This window comes from Neodiprion pinetum, chromosome 1 (assembly GCF_021155775.2).
Source record: "Neodiprion pinetum isolate iyNeoPine1 chromosome 1, iyNeoPine1.2, whole genome shotgun sequence".
NCBI lineage: Eukaryota > Metazoa > Arthropoda > Insecta > Hymenoptera > Diprionidae > Neodiprion > Neodiprion pinetum.
Window position 1 is genome coordinate 30,267,107 of NC_060232.1, and position 21,257 is coordinate 30,288,363.

General features: G+C 37.7%; 1 protein-coding gene and 1 long non-coding RNA gene across 10 annotated transcripts in view; one reads left to right on the forward strand and one right to left on the reverse strand.

The window, feature by feature from the left end:
* HnRNP-K (Heterogeneous nuclear ribonucleoprotein K) overlaps window positions 1-21,257 on the reverse strand; it is a 104,648-nt gene that overhangs the window by 68,977 nt on the left and 14,414 nt on the right. For 3 of the 9 annotated variants that reach the window (XM_069138239.1, XM_046637113.2, XM_069138236.1), the window contains exon 2: window positions 10,025-10,083. The gene's annotated coding sequence lies outside the window, so the exon portion shown is untranslated. Of the gene's footprint in view, window positions 1-221; window positions 410-4,358; window positions 4,572-4,871; window positions 5,062-10,024; window positions 10,084-11,037; window positions 11,057-11,587; window positions 11,747-21,257 lie in introns of those variants that run through there. The other 6 variants (XM_069138240.1, XM_069138237.1, XM_069138238.1 and 3 more) reach the window with 5 other exon arrangements.
* LOC124224902 (uncharacterized) lies at window positions 12,074-16,109 on the forward strand. The gene is made up of 3 exons (XR_006884937.2): window positions 12,074-12,549; window positions 12,946-13,427; window positions 15,592-16,109. It is a non-coding gene; the product is annotated as an uncharacterized lncRNA (long non-coding RNA).

A 21,257-nucleotide genomic window follows, 5' to 3' on the forward strand; every position in this document is an offset into this window, starting at 1 on the left:
TGTAAATTTACATCGCTGGTTAAAGAGTTAAGCGAACGATCTCACGATTACGTATAACATTTAATAATCACTGTGGCGTAAAAAAACGGGGGCAAAAAAAGAAGGAAAAAAAAGAAAGAAAAAAGAAACACCACATCCCGTCAATAATACAAAATCACAACGACAAATTTGAGATGAATCTTTGTCAAGTAAAAGAATGAAAAAAACAGATAAATTCTTACTGGATATTGTTTTATGTTTTTTTTTTTTTTTTTTGTTTTGATATTGTAACAGACGTATGGGTTAAACAGCGCGATAAGCGCGACGTTCGCACAGCTGTCCGACTGACTGACTGACTGGTAGAAAAGAAATATGTACGTAAGATTGTTTCTCCAGGGCGCGTCGCGTCGCTTCGTTTCGTCGTCTCCGTTTGTCGCGTGGTGGGGAAGAAAAGAAACGGGACGAAGTTAAAGTCAGCCACGTTTCGGCAAGACTTTGCACAGCGAAAGAGGCGCAGAGTTTTATTATTAACGCGATCGCGCCCAAGAATAAAATTTCCGTATGACGATAACAATGGTAAGCTTTCCATATCTGATAATTATCTTCTTCGTTGGAAAATTCGGTATCGTTATTTTTATTTTTACATTTTCTTTCCGAGTGGTATTCGATACGAATTAAATGCAACGATCCTAATTCGAGGAAATATAAAAAATGAACAGGAAAATGGGTGTTATTTTACTTATTTCTCTTTGTTCCTTGTTGTTTTTGTTGTTTTTTTCGGCGAATAAAAAGTGTTGCGTAATTGAAAAATCAAAATGGCAGTCACTGGTTGAGCATAATTTTACATTATTTAGGTTTGAACACGTATTGCGAAATATACTTGAAGAGAGATAAAAAAAAAAAAAAAAACAACGATGATATAAATCTCAACCAGTGTACTTGTTTGTGGCAGTTATGATGGTGAAATCGAATGAAAAAGTATACGTATTTATTAGACTCGATTCTACTCAGCAAAATTTTTGAATAACGCAAACTAGACTTTGAAAATATGAACAATTTTAGTTTCGGATTTATAATTGAAACGTTTCAAATGATCAACCTTTGCTCTTTTTGATGAAATTCTAAAATCAGGTTCATAATTACGAACGTTCTAATTCTAAAATCTTATTTTAAATCGTTTATATTTAAGTTCGTTTTGCTCCGATAACATGCTCGTTGTCTGTTCTCTCTTTTTTTTTTTCTTTTTTTTTTTTACGTCCGAACTTCCGATTCTACAGTTCTTCTGCAAACGATAAACTCGTCAACCTATCAAATTACAAATTCGCGGCATACTTTTTTTATTTACACATAATTAAATATGTATGTTCTTAAAACAACGCGAGTACATACGGTCGCTCGGAGGTACGTTAGAGAGAAATAAAGAGAGAGAAACAGAGAGATGAGTAAATTGAAAAAAATAAATAAATAAATAAATAAAATGAAAAATAAAAAATAAGAAAACAAATCGAGGGTGAGAAAGAGGGGAGTCCATGGCCTCTGAGGTATTTTAATCACGGGTCGGAGGGAAAGGAAGTCCGGAATGGGGCGGAGGATCGATAGGTGGAACAGAGGCTGAAGAAGGTGTTGCTCTGCGTAAACTTCCAGAAGTCGATGACGCTGCCGGTGGCGGTAAGGAATTTAATTGATGGGAATTCGAGGGTTGAATTAAAATTCGCCAAACTTTGGTCCGTCGGCCGTCAAGAATTTCGAGGTTATTTCTACCTATCGATGGTATCGCTTGCCTAACGGATTTGCCTGTTACAAATAAATCTGATGAAAGTTTATCACTTAGCGTATGCGGGTATCGGGCGTTATTATTACGATCAGTCAAAAATCACGGAAACATTTACATACGTTTCGACATTGACGTCGTACACCTGATGCCTATCTATCTCTATCTTTTCAAAGACACTGAGCAATGTTATACATTGTTATGCAGGCTATACCCACGCAGCAAGTTTCCGGATTGATTACTTTAGAGTGTGTGCCAATCAAATTTCTCATTCTCTGTCTTTTAACCTCCTTTTGATTTCTCTTTTATCCGTTAAAGAAGCGAAAATGTATATTATCAATTAACAATTGCATGATTCGGAAAATTTAATTATTGTTATATTACATAAATTTAATAAATCTCTGAGGAATACAATCTATTACTTGGGGAATATGGATATTTATTGCTATGCCTTCAAAGAAATTTAAGAATAGAATAAAGTCGATTGTTCTCTAGCATATCGAGGAAATGATCTAGGCTTTGTGTTCGTTCCATTAGCCACGGTGTATTCTTACGCATTAAGGGCGCAATCCCTGAAGCTTTGATAAATAAGTAAATAAATAAATAAATAAATAAATATAATAACAGATTTACTTTTATACGAGAATTAATTATCGTTAATTATATACAAAGCTTGGCACAATTAATTATCCTTGACATTTTCCTCGGTACCGTAGCTGTGAGAAAAAGGCTCGTTATTTCAGAAATTTTCCGAACTTGTGGAAAGAAACATTTTCCATGTCGATAGTTGCTCACGATTTCCATGAAGAATTACCGCGATGAATGATTAGATTAAAACGTTGAAAATTCGGTTACGAGAAATTCGACCATCGTTAGAAATAAATTAGAAAAATTGTCGACGTGTCGAGTATTCTTAAGATTATACATATTTGAGAAAAAATTCTGGTCAATGCTTTACGCGTGTAATGATAATGATAATGACAATAATAATATGACGAATTCACTCGGGACCAAAGTAAACTTATGGATAGACAAATAAGGAAAGAAATCACCGCGACTACTCGCCTATTTTCTTCAAATTAAAATAGCAATCTTAAAGGCGACGTGTGTAATCGCATTTCAGAATTAAGTAATCGGTACTTGCTAATTTTCGCGTGCACCGCATATGAATCATATATTTAGGATAATTTTGATGGTGTAAATATTCGCGAAGCGCATGAAATTTGAAGCCAAACGGTTCGTCGTGAGTCTTTCTAGCAAGTCACGTGACAATTCGTGCGTAGAGTTGTAAAATATCGCCGGTATAATTTGAGGAGGCAACAAGTGAAGCAATGTCAATATTAGCTACCTACGACATGCAAACGCTAAGACTCGCCAAATCTTTTCGAGTAACAAGAAATTCTGTACGATAAAGAAAATAAATATATAAAACGAATATCTATCGTCATGCAATTAAATGCAACAATTTACGCCGTTTGGAGAACAAATTTACCGAGAGTAAATTTACTTTTCAAGTTTGTAAAACTAGGCGATGAGAAAGAAGGTCGAAAAAAGACCGATTACCGATTGAAAACACAAATTTTAGTTTACTATCGGTACTAAATTATCGGAAATATGTTTCGCCTACTTTCACAATATTTATTATTTATCTTTAATTGATTTGTCAAGTTACACAAGTCTACGAATAATATCAATAGCGTATCAAATGCTTTTCTTCTTAATTTTCATATTTACTGAACCACATCTCTGGTTTACAATAACTGTAGAGCTGTAAACGGAAATTTTTCCAAATTTTCCTTAAAACTGTAAAGATATCCAGAGAAAAAGTTGTAAAAGGTGATAAATATAAACATCACAGTGTCCCATATTTAGGGTATCGACGAATTTTTTAATGCATATCCTTCAGATCTTTATCAAATAATTCAATAACAATTGCCCAATTTTTTCAGATTTTCATCTCAACTCTGACCCTTGCCGACAAGAGGGTGGATTTTCTCATTTTAAATACACGAGTTTCGAACACACTTTCAGTATGTATTTTATTGTAAGAGTAACAATGTTCAAAAAAAAAAAATCCGTCACTGCCAAGTTTTAGTGAACATCAGTGATACCATCTGAGAAAAAATTCACATCATCGTACCAGGCAATCCAGACGAATTGCACTTCCTCTAGGGGGAGGAAAAAAAAAAAAAAAAAAAAAAAAAAAATGAGACTGAGGGTGTGCAATTCGTCTAGATTGCCTGGTACGATGATGTGAATTTTTTCTCAGACATTATCACTAATGCCCACTAAAGCCTCGCAGTTGGCGGATTTTTTTTTAACACTATTACTCTTACAATAAAATATCTACTGAGAATGTGTCCGAAACACGTGTATTTTAAATGTGGAAATCCACCCTCTTGATGGCACGTGTTAGAGTCGAGGTAAGAATCTGAAAAAATGAGGCAATTATTTTCTGAATTAATTGAATTTGATTTTGCGGGGGGGGGGGGGGGGGGGGTTAAAAAAATTCGTCGGCACTCTAAATAAGGGACACCCTAATACATATATACGCATAGGATGAAACAAACTTGGGCATAGCAACTCGGCAAGCCGGCTTTCAACGTACCTCAAAAGTTTCTCAATCTCAAAAACGAAGTTGCCCGCAACGACGCGACGACGAGGAAAGAGGCTATATATGACCCAATCACTGTTTAATAAATCTCAAGTCACGAAACGATTATCTTCTTTTTTTCTTTTTTTTTTTTTACGGTTCATTAGTCTCGATTCTCAAAATTGTCATAAATAATTACGTACACGTACACAGATTCATTGTCAGTTGAATTACATACTTCACTCCCGGTCACTTTTCAAAAATACCGCCTCTGCAGTCACGATTGTACAACGAAGAGGGGGGGGAAAAAAAAAAAAACCCAAGTTCCAACTATAAAAGCCGGTGTGTGTCACATATGAGAAACGCGTTATACATTTATAAGCGTTGACCTAAGCCGAACATCAGGCAGATTTTGTACAACATTGATTATTTCTAATCGCGTGTGCGAAAGGAAACAAAGAAAAAAAAAATAAAAAAAATAAAATAGTCAATAAAAAAAACACCAACGGGTAATATTTGTGATTTTACCTAGTTTGCGAGATTCGGACGTGAGAAAAAAAGAGGCGTTTCAAAAAAATGAGGCGAGAAAAATCAACGACGAATAAAAGGACCCTCCGCCGCTCCGAGGAAGCCAAAATCGCCGGCGATTAGTCATTAGGGGTATCGTCCTTCTCGTCCTCGTCCTCGTCCTCGTCCTCCTCGTCGTACGCCCGCCGCAAACGTTTCAACGTGACTACCACGCGCATATATATCGATCAGCTGATGGCCGGGTGAATACTGAGCTTCTCTCGTCGAGTTCACCCCTATCACTGCGCCGCGGCGCCTGCGCCATCAGGGTACGAAAAGCCTCCCTCCTAACATCCCCATTTTGACCCCCCACCTTCTTTACTAGCGTACAACAAATTCAGGATTACAGAAGCGTCGCGATCTTCGGCTTCCTGCATATTATAATCATTAAGATTTTTAGGATTATACAAGTACGGAACATGGCTAATTGTAAAACGAACGAGGCGAGACGAAACAAAGTTCAATCGTGGGGTGAATGAAAATTTATTAACTATACATAGCTGTATAAAATTAAAAAAAATTTCAACAAGCCGCGTGACAATTTTATAGAAAAAAGCCGGATTCCAAATAAATTTCACATGAAATCGCATTGCCTTTATTATTGTTGTTAATTTGAAGAAACGAAATTTTCATAATTCGTTACTATTTTCCCATTCTTCTCGTTACTTTAAAATACACGTCGTAGTTTGTGAAATTTCCCCCGCCGTTAAAAAGACACCACAGTTTCAATCAAATTCGACTCGATTACTTTTCGTAAATTAAGAATTTTCGATTGTCGATTATTTGAAAGAAATAATACTTCAATTGCAATCATTTCTTTATCATCACAGTGAATCGAATCGTTACTTTCATCCACGAAAGTGGAAAAAACGCTCTTTCAAATTTTTATATACATTTTCGTATCAATTGAACTAAAGGTGTATAATAGATTACGTTACAGACTTGGATAATTCTGGAGAACGAACAATATTTTCTCACGCAATTCTTTCCTTCTGTCTTTCAATTTTGAATCCCCGCAATGGAGCGTATCGTCATTAATACGGATTAACATCCAACATACCAACATCTAATTAGATTCGAGCCATTAATTTGTTTCAAGTAATCACCAGATATACGTATATATACTTAGGTATAGTGTACACACACACTTTTATAGTTGTATACGGTTACCTTTCGCGAAGCAATATTTACTTCACTCAAATATATAATTACGCCGAAACTATTAGCAGAATATCATTCACCGTCGAATATAAATTATGCGCAAATATACACATACAATATAGAATGGCAGCATATTTCACGACATTTATACAAGAGCAAACGTCTTCATTCAATAAGACTTGTACTAGAATTTCAAATAATTAAACAATTTTCGATTCGTGCGAATGAAAATACGTTTATAAAAAAAAAAAACAGACAGAAGATCTACTTGTCACGTAATGCAGCGATGCGTGAAATTTCGCGAAAGAGGAAGATATAAAAAGAAAATGAAAGGTATTACGCAGAGTCTGGCGACGGCTCAGAAATGTTCAATTAGACTAAAATCGATCAATTCGACTTTGTTCGTTTCATTCCAATCAGCGATTGACTTTGCATTAAGATTCTCATTTTTCTCTCATTCCCGCGCCTTTTCCAGCTCGCTTACCGCACAAGGCGATATGATAAGTGTACAAAGAAGAAAGGAGGTAGATTAGGCAGGTACATATACGGATGGATGGATGGATGGATAGATAGATAGATAGATAGATATAACATTTTACAAGTTCACATCTGGATTGTTCCACCGAGACGAAAATTCGCGTCATATTCTACGTGTAACATTATTCATCCCTCCGCTGTGTGACATAATTATTTGCCTCCTCGAACAATTTAATTTTCCGCAAGTCTTGCCACACTACTTATAACTGCGTTGAAATGAAACTCGGATAAGAAAACTGCAGCTGTACGACTAAGATAGGTACAAATAAAATGAGAAGAGGTAGAAGAATAAAAAAAATGTCAATATAAAAACAACAAACACTGCGTCGAAAGAATACTTACGCACCTATAAAATATTACTCAGTCACGTACTGTATCTTTCACACGGAGTTAAAAATGGATCACCCGATTGCCCAGATGATGACCGAGTACAACCGCATATTTTTACGCGGGAGCGAAACGTAAAGACGCTTTGAGAAAAAACCATACTGGAAAAAAATTATCAACAGAGTTTCGTCACAGCCGGTGGCACAATTTTGAGGGAATACAGAAAAACAGCCGAGAAATGAATTGTTGAACGTGTAAGCTGCTACACCACCACCACCACCACCACCTTCAACTAACGGAGTAATTTTATCGTAATCATTTTCATCCACCCCAACAGAAAATATAATCTACTCGCATAATTTACCCGCTTGTTCTCCTACGCCACTAATTCTTCACCGCTTCTTGCAGACTTCTGTCATTCAGCTGTACTTGTTCTCGCAAACTTAGTCACCCACCATCATCTCTCAATTTTCTATACAAAATCTCGATTGTTAGTCTTTTCTATTACGTGTATCGCACCCCAATTTTCACGTGGGTTTATAGCCGAGAAATTGCTTTCGTTATTCTACGAGAAAGGAATATGAACATAACGTGGTAAAACTTGATACGCACGAAATGGAGATTGGCAGAAAATAGATAGGAAAAAAAAAAATAGTAAAATAAATACTAAACACATCGCTGAAGCGGAAAATTTTAGTGTTAATTTAGTCATAGGAGGAATTTCAGCTGTCGGAACAAAAATTATCACTGCAACAGCAAAGATTTTACAAGCATATAACCAATTCAAATTTCAACGTAGCAAATCCGTTTAAAACTAATTAAACACGCAAGAATCTAGCTTTCGCGACAAATTTCTTGCAGTGACTGTATAAAAACTAAAATTTGCTGATCCAGAAAATGATGTTTCCCATTCGCCTTCGAAAAACAACGTTGTTATACTAAATTCGAAAAACTATAACTTTTGTTATCGGATATATGTATTCAATCTCTTCGAAAAATTGCTCGATAATGTTTTGTTTTTTTTTTTTTTTGTAAAAAAATTTCATCAATTGTATTTTTTTCATAATCAGTGTTGTTCGCATTTTGAATTTTTTTTTTTTTTCTCCGTGCCAAGGAAAAACTTTTTTCAATTCATTTCGATTTGACTTTCGCGTAAAACTTTCCCGTTGTTCGCTAACAATCGGACAGATACTCGGATAATTTTTGTAATTCGTACATAACGCCCGATATCAAACGTTACAGAAGTCGGTAAAATAACAGGGAATTAGATGAGGCAGCGAACCGAAATGACAAAGGTGTCGCTAATGACGGCAATCATTCACGCCCGCGTGATAATAAACACGACGTCTATAAAATATAACGTAACGATAGCTAAGTACGTTAAACTTGGATGTAAAATCGAGACACTCTGCAAGCCTCGTGAATTACCTACCGTATGATTTCACGCCACGTGGACGTTAAGATTCGCGTTTATGCTTCGCTCAACCCGAAGGCATTCGCCTTGACACTGCGAAGGAGCACAAACCGAGACGTGGCAAGGTGGTTTATTAACTTGTGAATATAGAAAGTGTTCTTCCTCTTCGAGACACAAATTTGTAAGAATGTCTGTAAGTGTAAGTGTTTATTGGTTTATTAACTTGTTCGTTTACCTTGGTTGTGAAAAACTTGAACAAATTTTGAAAAGAACAGGCAAAGCGTGGAACGAAAAAAATTCAACTCAATTGTAAAGAAAATAAATAAATTTTCAGGTAAGAGAAACACACTTCTTGAAATTGAACTTCAACCTATAGCATAATTACGAAAAAGTATCTAAACGCAATTTCAACCGTGAAATCCGATGGTCAAAACTTTTATAAATCGTGACGACAGCAGAAGTTCTACGTAAATTATACATAAGACATAGTATATCCATTTTATACATATATATATATATATATATACCGGCACATATTAACTATAGGTACGGGCAACGTGTTGGAAATTCAAATCGTCGTAATATGTAATATGTAATATGTAATATGTAATATGTACGTATGAATGTATAATAGGTACTGTGGACGGTGTATCAAAGCATTAATTTCCGCGCAAGGAATTTTGTTTTGAAATCGCCCGCTTCGGCGGTTATTCCTAACTTTCTCCCATTCGTCATTTCAAATGAGTATAAAGGTTAAGTAACAGGTTAAATAACATTAACCAAGGCACCTGTGCGTTCGAATTAATATACCTAGAATGACCGAGGATAAAAATTGGTCCGTTAAAATTGTACGCATAACAAAATGCAGTAAAAAATTCCATCTAATTTCTAGATTTTCCAGGACCTGGGACCTAGGACTTTTTCCCTGACATTATCCCAGTTCTAGTAACTGACTAAAACCTAAATCGTTCAGCTTATTAACTCTATATTTGGTTAAAATTTAATTCGAATTGAAGAAAAATATAAATGTACAAAATGGTCAACTTAAGCAAATTTGTTTAGTAAACTTGTTACCTCAAAAAATGATTTCCAATTTTCATAACAGAAACCTGATATTTTCTGTTTTTTTCCATGACCAAATTAAATTCCCTAACATTTCCAGGCTCTCGAGATTTTCCAGATCTGTGAACACCGTGATTACTACTACAGCGAGGATATTTGAGAAGTCTCGGTTACATATGTAATAAATTTTCGACGAGGAGATAATTTTCTTTTCTTTTCCGCGGTTCCCCGCGCAGCTCTTACCGTTCGCGCAATAAGTACTCGTAATTCTATGGTAACCGAAGCGTAACATGTTGGTATAGGATATCTAATCACATTGTATCATCACCGCTTCCTGTCTGGGATTGTGGGCGATGATTGTTTGAACGGTACGCGAGCGGATTACGTGCCCTTAGGGTCGGTTCGCGGATGTAAATAGATCGGTTAAGCGGAATCGTGAAGCGATTATTTTCCGCTCGTAAGAGGGCTCGTACAAAATGAGAGAGTGTAAAATTCGAGTGGGTGAAAAATAACGATCACACGTTTCGTACACCCTGTACGAGTAGAGGCGATTACCAGCAAAAAGTCGGACGTACCCAAGACTTACGTATTAGTTGATAAAAATTCGACTTACCGTGGTATCTGGGACGAGAGCTTAATTAAAAGCTCTACCTGGTGGGTTGACTTCCTTTCCTGAAACACAAAAATTAAACGCGAACGTTATTAGAAACGAAACGCGTAATTTCAGAGGTTCGGAAGGAAAAAAAAAAAAAAAAAAGTAACAAATCCTATTTCGCGGCAAGGTAAATGCAAAAAGTGGCACTTTTTAACGAGCCAAACTTCGATGCCTCGGAACCTAATTGCGCAATCGCAAAGACGTGTAAATCAGCCCCGCGAAGGTAATTCAGGGTGAAATTTTCGAGTTCGGTTGCGGAAAAGCGGCCTGAATGTTACGGAATAAGCCGTAATCTACTTTCAGGGTTTACCGCATCTTATTTCTTTTTCCTTCCCCGGACCTCTCGCTCAGCCTTCAATTTTTATTCCACCTTTATCCTTTGGGTAACGAATCTGCGCAAGGGTTGGCCATGCATCTGCAGGTTTTACTCCTCACGGTTCGGATTGGACGAAATTATATAAATTTTAACCCACGAATACAGTGGCCGACAAATCGGTCGACTAATTTTCAGCACATTTGCTTAAAAAATTCACCAAGTGCGACTAAATGGTGTCCAGTAAAAAAAACCGCAACAAATTCAAGGACGTTTTCAGGACCACTGGACACGATGGACTAACGATAAGCGGCTCACTCAGCTTGCGATTGCGGATATCGAACAGAAGTACACGGAACTTCATGAAAAGTATGAAAGTAACTCCTAGTGCCATGATAAGATCGCGGAACGATCCGCGCAGATTAATCGGAAATCCCTTTCTCGGCAAGGAAAACTTTCGAAATCCTTACTCGCCCCTCGACTATATAAGCCGATCTCGGAGGCTTTGAGCGAGAATCGCTTCGTGCGGAGAGTTTAATAATACGGAAAAAGTTACAGCCGATATTCAATGACAAAGTGTAAGACTAGAGAAATGTTATTAAAATATTTCTGCTGGTTCGAAATGAAGCAGCTCGAGTCGAGTAATAAATAGACGTACCCGTTTTTATCACCTTAGTTCCAGTTGTCGCCATACTCGTGAACCCGAATGGGAGATTACGGCCGCAAACGGTCCGAGACTACTTTATTCTATACCTGCGCGAACACCAATCTTTAAACAAAAGTGTACATCGAGCATCGAAAACTTATTGTGGAAAAATGGCACACAGTCGGATTTTAGCGAGGCGCCACACATCAAGCGAAAACTAATTTCTTACTGTTTCAAACTCGTTTCAATGAGTTTAAAACGATCCCCAAGTGGTCAAAAATGATTTCCATATAGTTTGAAAATGATTACAAAAGGATCCCTGAGTGATTGAAAATGATTTCCAGTTTTAAAATGATGGCAAACTGTTTCGAACGATTTCAAAATTATTTCAAGCGGTTACAACCGATTTCACGTGATATCTGACCGTTCGGATTTCAATAACGAATCGAAGTAATCGTTGATGCTTACAACGAACCTTTGCAACGGCTTGTGTCGAAAATCTAGCGTGCGTATAAGATTTCGTGGGTGCGTTTGAAAGCGAGTTTTACGTATTCGTGCTTACAAAGTTGACGTATCGTCGTCGGAGCGATCGTTCGATGATATAGTCCGGAACTGAGCGACGACTGCGATTGTCTTTTCAATATCGAAGTACGAAACGGAGACAAGGCCGTTCCGCGGCGGCGTTCTCCATGTCGGCAAAGCCGCGCTTGATGACCGTTTGTGGCCCTCGAGGTGCCCGATGCGGTCTCTTATCCAAAGGATCGGCCAATCAAAAAAAACCGTGACCAGGGCCAACGCCGATTGGCCAACGACGGCCACCGCGAGCTCGGCTATTCGCCGTGGCGACAAGTCGCCCTGGTTACCGTTCGCATCAACAATAAACCCCCAGGTCGATATCGCCAACTTATACCTTTGTACCCTTCGACCTGCCGTTCCACGACCGACTCGCGGTCGCCAACCGGCGGCGCCTTCCGCGAGTCGAGAATCTTCGAGAGAGACGGGGAGGCCCGCTTTTCGCGGAACAATCCGCTTTTTCACCCCTTCCTACGGTGAACGGGGATCGGCGCCTAACTCGAAGTTGGGCCGGGACGGACTTTCAAATTGGTTATCGACTCTTAACGGTTATTGATTGCTGCGGGGAGGTTCGCTTCTTCTAATTCGTGACCCCGGGTGGATAGGTAGCTACGCAACGCGGTTCGATGTGCTCCGATTTGTTATATATGTATGGAACGGCGGAAGGGTTTTCTTTTTTCTTTCTCGTTCCTCTTCGTCGTCTAATTCCTTTTCCTCGCCACTCAACGTCGATCCTCTTCTCAGCTATCATCGAGTCTTTAAACGTGCAACACTTGCGCGGGAAGTTCTCTTTTTTTCTCACGTAGAGTGGCTCAATAATCGTTTAGCAGGATTTTGTTTTTTTTCCTTTCGGTTTCTTCTTCTTGTCAAATTAAGTAACCTCTTTTATCGAAATCCATTGCGGAAAGGATTACTCCAATGGAATAAGCTGTTCACCTGTGGCTGTATACGGTGAGAATATCACCTGCACTCTACACCCGGTGCAAACACTCTCACAAAGACCTCACCTTTGTCGGATCAATTATTTTTTTGCTCGCCGCAATACGAGAACCAATTCCATGGTCAACAGGTTTATTACCTACGAAACTTCGATATCGAAAGATTACCAAATTTTTTGGATATACGCGATACATACTTATTTGCACTAGACCAAAACTCGATTCATTTCGTAACACGATTTTTTTAAAAACGTTGATTAAAACACCATTGATTTCAGATTTCAAAAAAATATCCATAATATACTCATTGTACCAACGTACAAATTTTTTTATTACACAAGTCAAAGAACACCCTTGGAATAAAAAAAAAACGAACAATAAATGGCAAAAGATGATCGTCGTTTTGTAGGAAGGAACTCTGCTGCAGATCATAATATCCGTCAAAAGCAAGGTTTCGCGAAAAATATGAATGATCAAAACATGGGTACACGCATACGTTTCAGTCCCATATAAAATATATATGTATTGTAAAAACGGGACAAAGATACTCTACCCATTCCTCCGGGATAACACACAGAATCACCGATACAAGAATCTGTCAGAGCCACAAACGTGGGTCTCTGGCGAGGGGAACGATGGGACAGTCGTCCGACATTGAACAGACACTGAAAAACCTTTATGGGGGTGGTGAGGGAAAGAAAGGAAAAAAACAGCATTCAAGACGATCTCATGCTAAATAGCCAGGTTCGAGAAAGACGTGGAATAAAAGACAAAAAAAAACAGCTAACGATAAGAGGTCAATATCGTAATCTTTCTGGAAAAGGAAGAAGAAAAAAATAGAAGAAAAAACCCCCCGTTGGAAAAATCAGCTCTACGACAATTTTAACCGGAGTAAGTATACCGACCAAAGACTTCCTTTCTCTACCGAAAAATTTGTTTTCCTTCCATGCTTTTAGCAATTTGAAAAGCTAGAGAGTGTTTTTTTCGAGAAAAGACGAACTACTCTCCGAGATGCAGGCGGAACAAAGTGCATCATGTTTAATGGGTGAATAATACTTGGGCAAGGGAGCGAATATGGAATTGGCGCCGCGGCGGCACTTCGCCGTTGTTCGTGGGAAAATCCGCGTTCGCGATCAAGCGACTAAAATTTTTCTCACCCGTAACAGGAAGCGTAGTTGGCGAGAGTCCATGGGCACCATTACATTCGTGACTTGAACAGAAATGTAAATGGCCTCAGGATCTACATTCAAATTAAAGCGTTAGTTCCGCACGATTGCAAAATTTCGTTTTACTCGCAAAAATTTGAAAATGTCGTCTTGTTTTTTTGCTTTTCGTTTTAATGTATGACTCGACACCGATCACCCACGTGAAATCTATACATGTTTAACCGTGTATGTATATAACGCGACAAAAATTTACAAGCGAAGAAGAATACGCCGCGTTCATACATCGCGAGAAAGTTTACATAGTCTATTTTTTCACAGCCAAGTTGAAAGGCGTAAATAACTGTATGGAAAAATAAAAATACAAGCGGTGCTCGTAGGGATGATTATTAAATTAGCAAAGTCGTCGTTTAAGCAGGCGGGCATTATAATCCACCCCGTTTTCTTGCAGCGCGCGAAGTTCATTAGACCTTGTACACCACGCGCCACGTTCACACGGACAAATTGCGTGTTCGATTCATGTGCAGCGTTGCATATTATATGGAGTAGTATATTACACGGAGCGCGAAACTGAGCCTCGTCGGCGAAAGTTCAAGTTGGTGAAACAAAAGTAGAATATAAGAGAAACGTAACCGATAGTTTGACGAAAAATTACCCAGCTCCTCGAACGCAACGTAGCACATTAATCTTTTGAGTGACACATTGTTGTGCTGAGTCAACTTTTATAACAATATAATATTAATGGAAATGGGCAAGCTTTTGAGTTGGAAGCTAAAGGCGAAACAAATAACTGAAAAGTGACAGAAAATGTATAAAATGTAATTTGTATTTTTTAAATTCATGTATAATTCGATTTTTATCACCAATTACTTCCCATTTTTTCACCACAAGCTTACCCAACTTAATCTTGGTTTCAAAATTTTCGTTTTTTTTTTCTTACAAAGAATTTATGAGTAAAATTTGAAAACAATCAATTGAGGATGTTCGTTAAAAAATTGGGTTTTCGCGTTTTGGAAAGAGTAAAAATCAAACTCCTGGTACAAAAAAATCTAAAACTCGGTGAAAGATGTTTTTTTGCACACTACACCATGCTTGAAGATTGAAAAAAAAAAAACCACCGACGGTGAGGGTCAGACGTAGGTCATCGGTTTGGTGTAAAATGCCTCGTATATATGCAGACTAGCATTCCTCTCGCAGAAATTATTTACTGTACAGCTGAATATCAATACATTACGATGTATAATAATAATATTATATATTACGTCCAAGCATTGATGATAATGAATACGTTCCCATTCGGATACTCGCATTGAAATTATGTATTTCCATTACACATACATTGGGATATTACGGCGATGCAGGGATTACCCAAAGACATCGCTGTAAGCTCGAATGATATGAAATGACTGATTGTGTAAGCCTTAGAATTTATACTGACCAAATACGGCGAAAATTTGAATTCATAATACTGCGGCGAGTATATTTAAAGTGTGTCTGTACAAGTATCTTAACCGAGCGTGCTTCGGTTACTTACAACGTTTCTTTATCATCGTTAGATTACTCGCTTTGACGTAAGGTTCAAAGGTGAAGAGAGTCGACCAAAGACGACTGCGGTGATGAAAATCAATGAAAAGGCTGAAACGAGTGAAAAATTTTTCGCCCGTTAATTGCCTCACTAATTATTTCAGTTAACGTAAAAATTTCGAGTTTCCGCAGGCGCGTTGCCAAATTAATTTCATTCAACAACTCGAGCTTTTGTGCTCATATGCACAGGGTGCCACATATCGTAAATAAATAACTGAAAATACAACGCAAAAAGTTAATTCATATACACAGACGTCCTCGCAGAATATATTCCATTATTCACGGAAAAATTTTAAAACTTTCGCCAGGTTATCCAAACAAATTTCAACATCATCAAGTAACGCGAATCGAAAATACATTCAGGAAAGCAGAACGCGTTAAAATGAGGAACCTTTAAGACGAGTGAATGGGGAATCGCTTCCGATTACAGCCTATGAAAAAGAGTCTCGCTATCATGATGTACGACGGTTCTTCGTGCCATGTTCCATGGCGGTGAGGTTAGTTCGATCTATAATTACGCCAGAGAGTCCGACATCGGTGGTTCGTACATAAAGCCTCTTCGACTCTCTCTCTCTCTCTCTCTCTCTCTCTCTCTCTCTCTCTCTCTCTCTCTCTCTCTCTCTCTCTCTCTCTCTCTCTCTCTTTTTGCCCCGCCATCCGCCGCCCACGCCAGACAAACTCGAAGGAATGGCAAACTACTGTGGGACATCGCATCTGCCAAAGCATATTTGATATCCAGAGCTTATGCAGCGATCGCTCTCTCCCTCTCTCTCTCTCTCTCTCTCTCCATCTCCCCGTTCCGTCCCAACCCCTTTTTCCAGTATAGAGATGAGGAGATAAAAGAGAAAGAGAGAGAGCGAAGCAGAGATTTTGAACTGCATGCAAAGAAGCTTAGCTTACCTATTCGTTTGCATATCCATTCGATGCCTGCCTGTATATATATATATATATACCTAAAGCGACTTGGCTCGCGTCTTTGGGGAATTCAACCGAGTTTGGGATTAGTTTATTTGGAAAAGAGCCAAGGTAACAGGATCAAAACTATACTATACTAATACGGGTACATATAATGTATTATATCTACAACCCTGCAATTCGTACCGATTTAATTTCACTGTAAAATTTCAATAATTTTGTTTATGATAATAATTCCTAATTATTATTATTCATTAAATCATCCAATCACGAGGATCAGAACGCAGAGGAATAATATTATAACGTGGCCTGATTTAGAATCAATCGAATTAGTGGAATTGTACGTGAAAATAATAATTTCGGAATAAACCAATTTCTGTTAATTTTTGCTCTATTTTTTAACCGTCAACGAGTATTTCTTCCCTCTGATCACGTAAGGCACACGGTAATTTCCTTATAGATACGAATGTTACGTATGACATAGGGTAGAACGTGAGGAAATCTTTCTTCAACTGTACCTGTAACAACGAAATAGGTAAAAAATGAACGTTGCCGATCAGTGGCGTCGATATTCATCGATTGTTCGATTAGTTGCAATTCAAAATCGTCTCTAAGCGAGAAATGGCGTGATCTGGATAGAATCGATGTGAGAAAAATACATCAATGTGTGTTGGCAGGTCACCCCATAAAAAAAGGAAGCGAGTCAGACGTTTGTAGTAAATTCTTCAGAAACTACAAACGAAGAAAAATCATACTACAATCAACTACAAGCGATACTGAAGCGCTTAGCACGTTTGTAGTAAATTTGGCAGGAACTACAAACGAAAAAATCAGTACTACAAACAACTTATATTTTTTTGTGGCACTATTACAAACGAAATCATTGTTACTACAAACAACTACCTACAAAAACCTACAAGAATCAACAAATAATAGTTAGGTTTTTTCAAGTCGGGTGATAGGTTCGCATAGGTGACGTCGTGCCATGCATGTCGACACGATCGGGGCGTTAAAAGATTTGACAAAAGGACAGATAGCGTGAAAAGCATCCTATCGATTTTTTTCGCATAACGATGCGCATGATTCACCCATCTGTCTTATTTATATAACTGAATGCAAACTGCATGTGCGTATATATACGTATAACAGGAGGATGATAGGGCGTGCAAAAGCCGCTAATCATGTACGATAACAAGCGTAATGAATGTAACGAGGCGATGAGGGAATGATCGTAACGAAAAAAAGGTACAAGTATATCTACCGTGACCTAGTTTTTGTTACTTTTTTTTTTTAATTATTTTAATTTTGTTTATTTTTTTTCACTTTTTCCTTCCGCGCGTTTATACAAGTACGAGAGAGAAAAAAATGGCGAGCAGGCGACTGCAGCGAATAAAAATCGATTGAGATACATACGTTCAGAAATCATCGCATCGTGATGTATCCGTAGAATAATACGATATGTATGAATAACAATGTCTGGACGAGGAAAGTAAATGGTGTTAATCAATTTTTTAAGTCACAGCTAATCGTGGAGGAGCTCGAAACAAGCAGAGCTAGGATATCAAGGGTGCTGGATTCACTATTTTCGATTTGCAATTTCCAGTCCGTAAGACGACGAGATCGCGTCACGTGATATTTTACTTACTCCTTCGGGACCTCCGTCACTTACCTACATAAACCATATTTGCATTACGACGACAACACGAGAATCCGGAGCCGTTGTTGAGACGAAGAAATTGGCCTCGGGTAATTACATACACGCGCGATGAACTATTTTTATGTACGTAAAATTTTACATTTTTTTTTTTTTCATTCGTTTTTCTAAATCCTTTAAGGTATAACAAATTTTGTATCTTAACTTCGGTGAAAATCAACGAAGATTTTTTGTAGGTAGCCAAATAAAAAATGATAACAATTTTTATTACCCCACCTCTCACTTAAATAAATTCAGAAATTTTCACAAGACTTGAGAAGAATTTCAAGGAGTGTCAATCTAGCTTTTTTCCTACAAGTAGGTATAGGCAATATACACAAGAAACATCCATACACTAGAGTAGTAATTTCGGTGTGGGATTTTGTGTGTACACCCGTGGTATAAGAAAAGCTGTTATATATAACGTATATTTCGTCGGAAACGAGAAACCGTCGGAGGTTTTATACCCTCGATATGTATCTATGTATGTATGTATGTATGTATGTATATGTGTGTATATATATTAGCTTATGTATAAAAGGTAATATAATAATAGAGACTCTCATCATTCTTGCAAACTCTTTCCTTCCGCGACGAGAGGCGTAGGTATACATACATATACATACATACATACATATATATATATATATAAAACATAAGAAAAAGTCTAGGAACGGTGGGAGAAAAACTCTCGCGACTATTAGGATAGACGTTTATCTTTTTCACCAACAAACCGTATCCGAACCTTCTAGCTTGTCCGCGACACAGATAATAATACATATATGTATATATATATATATATATATGTTTTCTTTCTTTTTTCGTTTTTTTTTTTTTGTTGTTCTAGCTTCATCCGATCTCTTGGATCTATATCAGAGCGTCGCGGTGATGATGGTCACCCTGCAAAGCGACCACGTGTATGCACGCGTGCATACAACATGCAAGGATAGTGCCGATACGCCACGTCTTTCTCCACGTCATATACCCCGATTTTCCACCCTCTCGTCTCATACGTCGCGCTCACTCTTTTTCCACAAGTCTTTTTCCAACTCCGCATACGGTCAGCGTTTGATGCAATATTGAATGAACCGCGTGCATGCGGCTTCCAACCGAGGTAACATCGCAACCGTTATTTTATAAAACGGATGGGTGTGTGTATGTGACACGTATATACGGACGAGGACACGTTGTTAGACTCTGTATGTGGGTACGTAATATACATACTGCAAATGATCGTGAGGAAGGAACGAGCGGAACTTAACGAACTAACTGCAAGTTCTTATTCGCCGCTAAGGGATGATGCACACCACTTTTAATAATGCATGCGTTTCATTCTCTTCGCGATGGTATAACCAATGAAAGACAACCCCGCCTAGACGCGATCCGTGGTTTGCCGTTCCACCCTTCGATAATAATAGAAGATCTACCCTCGATTCTCAGCTAGCTATAGTCGAATAACAACCTTAGCGGCGCCGCGACGAGAATGGATTATTGTACATCAGTCGGGAGAAGACTTCGTCGCCAGACAACAACAACAACAATAATAATAATAATGATGATGTTAATGATAATAACAATACTAGTTAACAGTGCCGGCAGCACAGTAACGAAAATAGTTAACGTGTATATGTAAGAAGGAAAAAAATGCGCGGTCACCGTCAATTAATATGAATAATTGCAAGCTTGATATAATTTCACTTCAACATTCGTCAATTATTATTATTTTACAGTGACATGGACTGGGTAAAGAAAATAATCGGAGAAAAGAGTGCTGACGATATGCCGAACTACGGTAAAAATTCGAAAAGTTATAATTATGTAGTTATCTAATGACCAGAGAGTGAGAGTCTAATGGCTGTTCTTTCTCGAAATTATGATTAGTCTGAAAACGATTTTATTTTCCCCGTTTAAAAATGTTCATTCGCGATGAAATACATTAAACGTATTTTTTTATTACATCTGTAACTACTGTAATTAGTTTGAAAAACAAAATGACGGTTGACTTTGTTTCCGTGTAAAAATTATAGTTCTTTCGCAAGCGAAAAGAAGAGGAAAAAAAAATTAAAAGTAACAAAATTATGTCTGCGACATAAATTGATTAGAAAATGTCTGATAAGTCGATTTCAACTTGATATAAATGCACCGTGATTTTTCATGCCCTTGGTTATGGAAAAATATTTTCTTCGTGTTTTTCTATCCCTCGAGAGATCAATTCGGAAGTGCGATGGCTTGCAGCCATCCCGTATACGAGTCACGTAGCAAATAATGAAGCGAATGAGAGAGAGGGGAGATAAATAGAAGTTCAAGCAAGATATTGCGGGTCTATAGAAGCGCTCGTCTCCTTTTTTTCCTGTTTTTCCCTTCCAGGTTACATGTGAGTAATTCGATCGAAATATAATATCCGTTAATATAGATTTTTTTTGTAGTGAAGAGAAATTTGTATGGCTTCTTTGATTACACGAGGAAATATTAATTTTAAAATTAATAATTCCCAGATTTTTCGAATCAGCTTTACCATCTTCGTAATTGAAATATAATAATATTCGACGATACGTAAGCTGTGTTGTTAAATCGTCTACCAAAAACAAGCTTTAGTGATGTATGTAATAAACAAGATGAGAACAGAGAAAATAGAACGGTTATTCAATTAAGATATAAGAAAAAAATTTGTCTATTATCGGTGAGTAGTTAGATTATTCAATGAGTCTGACTTCTGATTGTACTTTTTCAGTTATACCAATGAAACAATAACGAAAAATTTCAACGGATGTTAAAGACTGAATATAATCGGTAAACATCCGGGAGGTTATTTACTTCTTAAATTCACAAACCACTTTTTACGAATCGGTCGAAGATTACTTGAAATCGCTAAATATCGTTAAAAACAGTTCGAGAACACGAAGCAAAAATCGCTTGGAAATCGTCTGAAAGATCACTGTGAAATTTTCTCGAAATCACTAAATATTTCGGTAATTAAAAGCATTTGAAATCGGTTGAAATATCGAGTGAAATTATTGCAATCCTTCAATCGTTTGTCACTTGATTTTCAAACGAATAGCTCCTCGATGAAATTTTATAACAATTTGAATTTGACGCCGACGGTCAAAGCCTGCGTCGCGATGACATCACGGCAAAGAAAGAAAGATAGAAAGATCGAGTAATAAAATTCCGATTTCTATTTTTCCGATCGAAGGTTTCGCATGCAATGAACCAGCTGAACTCTATTTGAATACTCACTTGTCCAGTTTGTCTATAAATACTTCGATACATTCTCGCAGGCGTTGCTCAGGCTTTCACGATTCTTCCGAATAATAGAAGGTCACAGAGGTGTGTGTGTGTGTGTGTGTGTGTGCGGTCGAAAAAGGC